General features: G+C 54.4%; 1 long non-coding RNA gene across 1 annotated transcript in view; it reads left to right on the top strand.

The window, feature by feature from the left end:
* The first annotated feature begins 717 nt into the window (after positions 1-717).
* LOC114012466 (uncharacterized) overlaps positions 718-8760 on the top strand; it is a 14400-nt gene continuing 6357 nt past the window's right edge. The window contains exons 1-3 of the long non-coding RNA XR_008749082.1: positions 718-1059; positions 2698-2859; positions 8286-8519. This is a non-coding gene — a long non-coding RNA (uncharacterized LOC114012466). The remainder of the gene's footprint in view (positions 1060-2697; positions 2860-8285; positions 8520-8760) is intronic.

The raw sequence follows: 8760 nt of genomic DNA on the forward strand, positions 1-8760 counted from the left end.
TCACTGGAAGCCAACTAGCCGGGTTTTAAAAAATACACTACCCAAAAGAAGGATCATTTTCTGTAAATGAGAAGAGAGGGAAAGTCTTTTTAACAGAGAAGTGCAAACCTTCTTTTACTGGTAATTAGAAGCACCAGTCTTAAATGACTCGCAGCATTTGGCAGCTCAAGCAGCGTCAGATCTCTTACAGCATTAATTAAAAAGAATTTATGTTTTTTTAATAAAATGCTTCATGTTTTAGCCCCTTTTCTTCCTCCTACCAAATGTGATTACGGGGGCTGAAGGGAATTCAGGTTAATATGTTGACACACTTAACAATGCGGGGTCATGTTGCACAATCCGCTCGGCTGGTTGGGAGCGGCGCAGCCCCTGACAGGTCCTCATCAGCCGCTGCCCTGAAGGCAGAGCCAAGGAGAGGATTTTAATTACTGCTCTATACGCGAGTTTGCCAGCATTAAATTGAGACATAATTAGGCCTCCGAATTTTAATAATTGTCCTAGCTAATTGGGCAGACAAGTACGCTCTGCAGCGTGGCGTGATTAGATAATTAGTGTTTCCAAATGACAAAAATTGGGCTCTTGATTGCGGATTGCAGATGGGGGGGTGGGGGGAGCGGGCGGCTCCCTGTGCGGGCAGAGCCGCCCCGAGCCGAGCCGGGGGAGGCGGCTGGGCCGGGCCCGCTGCGGTGCGCGGGCGGGCAGCCCGGCCTCGGGACGGGGACGGGAGCGGGCCCGGGGCGGGCGCGGTGGCTCCGAGGGGCAGGGGCGCCTCCGGACGCCCGGTGCCCGACCCCCGAGCCACGGCGGGAGGCGACTGACTCCGCAGCGCTACTTGGCCGCTTCAGCCCGGGGACGGAGAGGCGCAAGTGACGGCCATCGACAGGACATCGGGGCTCGGGACGGAGGGACGGAGCTCGCCTCACCGGCGCGGCGCGGACACGCGCGGCCGCTCCCCCCGCAGCCGCCAGGGGGCGCCGCTCCCGCGCGGTGGTGGCGATTCCGCGCCCCGGCGGTGCCCGCGCCCGCTCCGCGTCCCACGACAGGGCCGGCCGCGGCACCGTAAGTACCGCTACCCCTGCCCTGCCCTGCCCGCCGGCGCGGGGCCGCGCCCCGGGGCCTGCCCCTCCGCCCACCCCACCCGGCCGGGCCCTTCCCCGCGGGTGCGGAGAGTCCCCCCCGCCCGCTCCGCTGCTCGGCGCTGAGGCGGGGCTCGCCGCCATGCGCGGCCCCCCGACCCCCGCAACCTGCTAGGGAGGTTTGCTAATTATAAATATATATATGTCTCATTATAGCCATCAAATATATATTTCTATCTGAGCTACACCGGGGACGCGAATGGCCGCGGACGTAACCCCGGCAGCCTCCGGCAGCCGCGTCGCCGGAGCTGGCGGTGAGGCGCGGGTGCCACCGTGCTGCTCCCGTCGTCTGCGGGTTTTAGTCCCCGTGTGTTTTTCCCCATTAAAAATTTTTAATGATACAACCGAGTGCATTAGTAATTTTATTTAAAAAAAAAAAAAAAAAAAAAAAAGCGCGGTATTTGGGGAGGGCGCCGGGGTGAATCCGCAGCGGAGTGCCGAGCGGCGGGGCTACGATCCCCGCGCCGTGCTGCCGGTGCTCCCGGGCCGGGCGCTGCCGCTCGGTGGGTGCCCCGGCGCCGAAGGACGGCGTGTCCGTGCCCGTGGGAGCAGGGCAGGGCAGCCCCCCGTGCCCCTGGGGCAACGCGCAGCGGTTCCCGGTTAGGGCAACGCGCGCACGCCGGCTCCCTCTTCCCGATTCCGGGAAAGAAAACGGGGAGGAGGCGAGGGGGACCCTCCGGAGCAGCTCCTGGAGAAGAGGGTCCTCTCCCTGCTCCTGCCCCCCTCCCTTGCCCGTGCCTCGTCCAGCGAGAGCCCGGCTGCCCCGTCCCGCCGCCGCGCAGGTAAGCGGCACCGCGGGGCAGCTCCCGGGCGGGCAGAGCCCCCGCCGCACGGCGCGGCCCCGGTGGGTGCCGGGCCCCGGGCTGCACCCGCCGCCCGGAGGGAGCCACCCTGGCAGGCTGCAGGCCCCCCGGACCGGGGCTGCCTTTTGTTTGCGGTTGTTATTATTTTCTCCGCGAAGAAGCAAGCGGATTCACGCAGCGATATAAAGTTGAATGGCTAATAACCGAAAGTTTAAATGCAAACGCTTCGCTAGGAAGCTGCATTTCGTGCAGCTGGTGCAAAATTGCTTTCATTTTTTGTCTGCAGGAAAGGAAAAACAGTTTTATGAATGTCTTTTTTTCCCTGTGTGTGATTGCACCATCATTGAAATACAGATGCTTTTCGTACGTCAATGGTTTTCACTACAGCCTAAGGGTTTCTTGGATTTAAAGGTCTAGTTATTTTTGCTAATATTTCAAGATTTTAACTCCTGACTATCTCATAAATCAACTTCAGATGCACTGTGCAGTATTTATATACTCATTTTCAGAGATATACTCCAGCTCTAGAGTGCCGTCTCACCATTTCACTCACTTTGAAGCTATGGTGTTGGGAACTGTCAGCTCTGAAGACAAGGTTAGCTCACAAGAGCAGGCTGCGCTGTGTAAAATGCTGATTTATAAAAATGTTACAATCCATATATCTTGCAGGTTGAATTGCATGCTTTATGTGATCAGAAATACATAGAGGATTGATCTGCCAGTGCATATTTAAAGCAAAATTCATGTTGTCTTCAAAGGTGAGGGTGCCAGAGATGTACCGGAGCAGAAGCTAGAGGTAGAAGGCACATCTTACAACCAGCCTCATCCTGGAGAAGCTGTGGCAAAGCCCTCCTATATTCTGATAACAAACTCCTGCGGCCTAACGTGCGCAGTCCTCAGCCAAGCCCTTGCTAGGAGCGGTAAGCACCTTGCCCTGCTGAAAGTGAAAAATGCCTCCTGCCAACTAAATAGATGCCTACTCTTTTTTTAAACTCTTTTCTGACTTTGATGGGCTCTTGACCACCAGGTGACACATCCTGGGGGCCTACGAGCCGCGAGGGTGTTGCTTTCCTGTAATCGGCTGCTTTCTGAGCAGGCTCAGTTGCCTCTGTGCCCAAGGGGTCTCCAGGGGGTGGCTCGGCAGGCTCCATTTTGTCATCCTCCCGCCAGCGTGCTGCTGAGGCTGCCAGCAGACGTAGGAGGCTTGCGGTGCCTGTGCGAAAGTGATATCCAGCTCCAAGTTTGCAGTTAATCAAGTCCACTTGGGGAAGCTGAACAATTTAATCAGTGTCTGATGAAGCCTTGGGTGTAATTTGTCTGCCCTGTATCAAACTCTCTTCAAATGTAAAGCAGTCGTCAGGGGTTAGATGGGGGAACCTCAGGACAACGTAGCTGTAGTTCCTGCCCTGATCCTGCAAGAAATGCTGTGCAGGCCCAGCCCAGCACAGCACGGCCTGTAAGCACAGCAGCCTGTGCTGGCGTGTGCTCATTGCAAGGCCAAGGTCACAGTGAGGTTCCCGTTCTTGGGACACTTTCATGCTGGTCACTAACCAGATTACAGCTTGGGTATGCTATTACTTAGCAACCCTTGCCAGAAACACTTTTTTTTTTTTTCTGCCCGGTGAGAAAGCTGGGACTCTCTATTCAGGGACACGGCTAAAAATAATGGTCCTGTCACTCGTGCCCAGAGTTTTCATGATATGGTGGCAGGGTGATGGGAGCTGAAAGCCACTTGGATGTGGCACTGAATGCAGCTGTCTGAGTTTGTCCTGTTTCTTGCAGGGAACACCTTCCACCTGTGTTTCATGCTCTGCCTAGCCTGCTGCTTCACCTCCAGGTGCAGAGGAAGGTATTTTTTGGCTAAGATGCTACTATCTTGAGAGCTGGGTATTTTGGAAGGTTTCTTTCCAGTTCCAAGTTAGTACCACGATTCTGATGAGTTAAAGTGCAGAAAGTGGCATCCCTTTCCTGTATGATGCCTTCTTGCTCAAGACAGGCTGTGTTTATTTCTTCTCGGGTGGTAGCTGGGTCTTGCTGGTTTTGCAGATCTTCCCTGGGGTGAGAGTGCTGACTGTCCACAGTAGAATGGACAGGTAGAGTTGAAACGATTTATTTTGTGAGTAATATGACATTTTTTTCTGACTACCGATTTGATTGAGTAGGGTTTGGGGTTTGTTGTTTTCTGAGTTCAATGGTGCCGAAAAAATGTTAAAAGTAAATAATTAGGGCATAGTAAAAAAACCAGGGTATATCTTTATTTATAGTGGTGTAATTGAAACTATTCCACTTGGTAGTGTTAAAATAGCATAATCTCCTTAACGTGCATGCAGCTGTGGAAGTACGAAAGCATTTTACACTAGCAGAGGAGTTCTCACTCCCGCGGTCTTTGCGCAGCGCCGTCTCGCTTTTGCTCCCCTCCGAACTACCGCTGCGGAGTCTGGCTCGGCCGGCGTCCCCGCTCCTACCGGCGGCGGGAGCGCGGCCGGAGCCGGTGCCCGCTGCCACCGGCGGCGGGGGGCAGAGCCCCGCTGCTCCGGCGGGCTCCAGGCCGTGCCCAGCCGCGTTTCCCGGCGTCTCCCGGGTGCGGGAGCCCCCCGATCCCGGGCGGACCGGCGGGGGGCGCGGCGGGGGCGCTGAAGTTAATACCTCAAAGAAGCCGTCGGTGGCGGGAGGGGGCGGACAAAGCGAGCGCCCGGCTAACGGCGCGGCGCTCCGCCGGCCAGTTTTAAGGCGTTTTAAGCTTAAAGAAGTGACAGGGCAATCATCTCCCCGGCTCGGCTGCGGATGGGAGGGTGAAATCTTGCTAACAGCTCGTGTATCTGTATATTTAATTGCGACCTGGCTGCATGTTCCTGTTGAGGAAGGATGCAGATCACAAGCGAATCTATAAAAACACAGTTGACAAGCCCGGGAAAGGGATAAGTGACAGATGAAACGACAGCCAGCGCGGAGCTAACTGGCAAACGCATCAGTACAAAGTCATATACCTTCTGAGAGGAGTAGTAGTTTGTTTTATTCCGGTTCTCCAGAGTTTTATCTACTGTCGGTGTGATGGGGGAGAGAGGAGCTAATGTGCCCTGTTTAGGATACAAACATGCAGATTAGATCAGACTTCAGACACCGTGTTTCACTCAAGACTTAAAACGGTTAGAGGAATAAACCAGGTTTCCCCCACCGAGCAGAAGGAAAACAGAAAAACATGGATTCTTTTTTCTAAATGTTTTAAAGGTGTTGAACTTGTTTAAACACAACCGTTTCACATACAGCTAGAGTGAGCTACCGGGGGTTCGTGGGGCTGGGAGCTGGGGCCCGGCGCTCGCCACCGCTGCTGGCCGGGGCTGGGGCGGTGGGCGAGTACCAGCCCGACTCCCGTTTCCTTCACTTTTGTATTACTTTAGGTTTTCAATGAGGCTGGTGTAATTACGAGGCGTTTAACTTTTTGCCAGGCTCTTTCATTATGGCTTTGCATTTGCACCTCGCTTTTAAGAGAAGTAATAACATTCACAGTCAGGGGCAAATCCTGTTAATGAACAAATTAAAGTTCAAACAGTTATTCAAGTTCACAGCCCCGCTCGCTGCTCCTTTAATAAGAGTTATACATGTTACTTTCTCTCGGGATCACTCCCCCTTTTATTACTTTTTAAGCTTTTCATAAGCACTGGCGGGCTATACGAGCAGCTCCCAGCCTCTTAAAGAGCCCACAAATCCTGAAGGGAGCCCTAATCCGGCCTTAATTTGGCAACTTTTGTAAAAGACATAAAAGCTCGGGTGCCACCCTTGTGCGCTCAGATTATTATGTCGCAGGGAACAAGCCGGGGGAAGCCCCCCCCTCTCTTTCCCGCACCCACCTATCGGTGCTGGCAGCCTCCCCTCCGGAGCTGTGCAAAAAGCCTCCGTTAGCCCCTCCCGGGTACCGGGGGAGAAATGAGGATGTCTGATCGACAGCTTGGGGATTTCTGCCCCCTCCCGCGGTAGCTCTGCCCGGCTCCGCTGGCCGGGGCTGGGCGCGGGCTCCCGGGGCGGCCGCTCCCCCCAGCCCGTCCCGCAGCGGTCCCGGCCGAGGCCCCGCAGCGCTGCCCGTGGGCCCGGTGCCTGCTGCCGGCGGCTGCCTGGAAGTGTTAACGGCGTGCCGTGAAAAAAAATAATCCCTGCGCTCTTTCTGTCTCCCCGCCCCCCGCCCCCGCTTTCTTCTTTTCCTCCAAACCTTTCGCGGTTAGAGTGTCTGCGCTCACCTCGGCATTTGCATAACATGAATCTTAATTCCTCTTGTCAGGGGCTGCCCGAGCCCGGGGGAGCTGCGGCTCCCGGCGGGGACGGGCGGTGAGCGGAGCGGCCCCCCCCGCGGTGCCGGGCTCCCCGGGCCAGGGGGCGGTGGGCAGAGTCCAACAAAGCCCGGGGAGTTTGACACTGGTTCAAGGCAGCGCCGGTGCAAAAGCGCTGTCTATGTACAAATACAGGAGATCACACTCCCCATTATCTACCTCCTGGCGAGTGTTTGATTTGTGACATCAAAAGCTTATCAAGGCAAGCTTATACAAAAAAAAAAAAAAAAAAAAAAAAAAAAAAAAGAGAGAGAGAGAGGAAGAAGAAGGAGGGAAAGAGCACCTCTCCATGGAGGGAGACCGCTCCGGTTTGGGTGATGCAGGGGGAAAGCGGAAAGGGTCGGGGGTCGGTGCTGCCAAAGCGCCGGTGCCGGGGGTTCTGCCCCGCCGTGACCCCGCTGGCCGAGCGGCGGGGTCGGGGCCGGTGCGGGGCCGGGTGCGGGCGCTGCCGCGGGCTCGCAGGGCGGCGGGCAGGCCTGGCTGGCCCCGGCGGAGGGCTGGAGGGAGGCCCTGACTCCTCGCAGCCATCCGCACAGAAGTGGTTTGATATAATCACCATGACAACTGCCGCCTATGAGCATACAAATAATAGAGATGAAATAGACAAAAGATTAGCATGCCATGAAAAGTACAATAAGTTTCTTATTTAGCATTTAGATAACTGTCTTTCCTTCGGAGCAGGCTTCAAAGTTGAACCCAGTTTAGACCAAGAGGATTAATTCTTTCTCCCGCATGCTTCATTGAATCTCTCATTACCAAACTTTGTCTGTATTGATGTAAGATTTGATTGAAGATTAGAGCATTTAGCAAATCTTGCTTTTCTGCATGTATCAGGCCTTTTCAAGCACAGACCGCGCTGCCCAGTGGTCAATACCCTTACTTTTATCCAGTGTCTGCTTCATTTAAACTTAATCAACTCCCTCAATGAACTGGAACAGGGAAACGTCCCTGCGGTAAGAATGTTGTGCTTTTCTTAAATAATTCTTTGCTCCCTCTCCCAATCCGCTGGCGTTAAACCTAAAATTGCTCTCTGATGAACTTAATCAATATGATAATGACGATTGGGGCTGAATGGCTCGGCCCGGGCTCCGCTCGGAAAAGGTAGGTGGCTGCGCCCACTGCCCGAAAGCAACTTCTCCTTCCTCGCCTCTCCTTTTGTGTGCGCTGCTCCCACCTTCCTGCCTCCCTCCCCTATCCCTCTCTCCTCCTCCCCCCTCTCCCCCCTCGGTGACACCGACCGCTGCTCGCGCTGGAGAATGATGCTTCTTTGTGCGGCAGGAGGACTCGTATGTCACCGCCCGGAGAAGCGGAGCGGAGCGATTGGCTGGGTGAATTATCTGCCTTGTTGCAGTGAATTATTTGCGCTGTTTCCTTTCCTAGTCAACAAGTTTCTGAGGTATAGTGCAGATCAATCAAAGCTGACAGAGCGCATGTGAAGCTTTTGCTGTGTAAATCTGGACCTCTTGTCCCGGCTTCGTTGGCACTGGCATCTGTATATCATTTTTATACTGCTACCAGTAGAGCAATTTCAAAAGTATTTGCAAGGAAAATGGATGTCCCCATCTGTTCCTGGAATCATAAATGTGCCACTTTCGGAGGGTTTTCACTGGTAATCATATCTTTAATGATGAACAAACTTGTGATATATACCTTTCCATAAAATGGGGTTTTCTTCACTTTATTGTGATTGGCTGGGATAAATAGCTTTTCCATATGTTAGGGAGATAAAACATAAGATTACCAGAGCTCGTTTGTTTGATCATAAACAAAAGAAACAATCCGCTCCAAACACTCTTAAACAGAAACAACTGCAAAATTAAATTGTATTAATAGGCTATCGATGGGTCAGGAGGCAAACAACTGTCCCCGTGGAAAAGACGGCCGTTTTAAAATAGGAATAGACGGTCCTTCTCGCTGTTCGGGTGACCTTAATGCAGACGTGGATTTTAAATACTCGATGCTCACGTTAAATATTTTTTCCTTTAAAATTATCTTGTCTTTGTCGCTCTCTCTTTTTCCTCTAGCTTGACTTTGAATATCTGTAAGTGAAGACCGAGGACGCGGTGCTGGGTAGTGGATTGCCGTGCGCTATATTTAGAAAGCAGCTGGAAGAGAAAATGTCCTCAGGAATCCGGGCTGGTTTATTGTAAATGTCCCTCCAGCCCCAGCACTGTGAACGTAAACGCTGGCTCCTCAGACGTGCCAGCGCTCCGCACAGCCGGGGAGCGCTGGATGAGGACGGGCCGGGGCAGCCCTCGGTAATTCTGCGGCACTTCCCGGCGCAGGTAGCGTTAGAGCCGTCACAGGCACATCAGCAGTGCCGGTGCCGGTGCTGCCCGGCACCGCGGCTGCCTGACCAAGCCCCGCGGTGGGGCAGCGGCACGTCGGGTTTGTCCCCGCCGGCGGCACCTCCATGGTTTCCCCGTGCAGAGCACCCCAGCCGCGAGGGTCGCTGCCCGGGACCCCGCAAAAAGGGAGACGCCGTTCCGGCGCAGGCGG

The sequence above is a fragment of the Falco peregrinus genome, chromosome 10, assembly GCF_023634155.1.
Source record: "Falco peregrinus isolate bFalPer1 chromosome 10, bFalPer1.pri, whole genome shotgun sequence".
In the NCBI taxonomy this organism is placed as follows: Eukaryota; Metazoa; Chordata; class Aves; order Falconiformes; family Falconidae; genus Falco; species Falco peregrinus.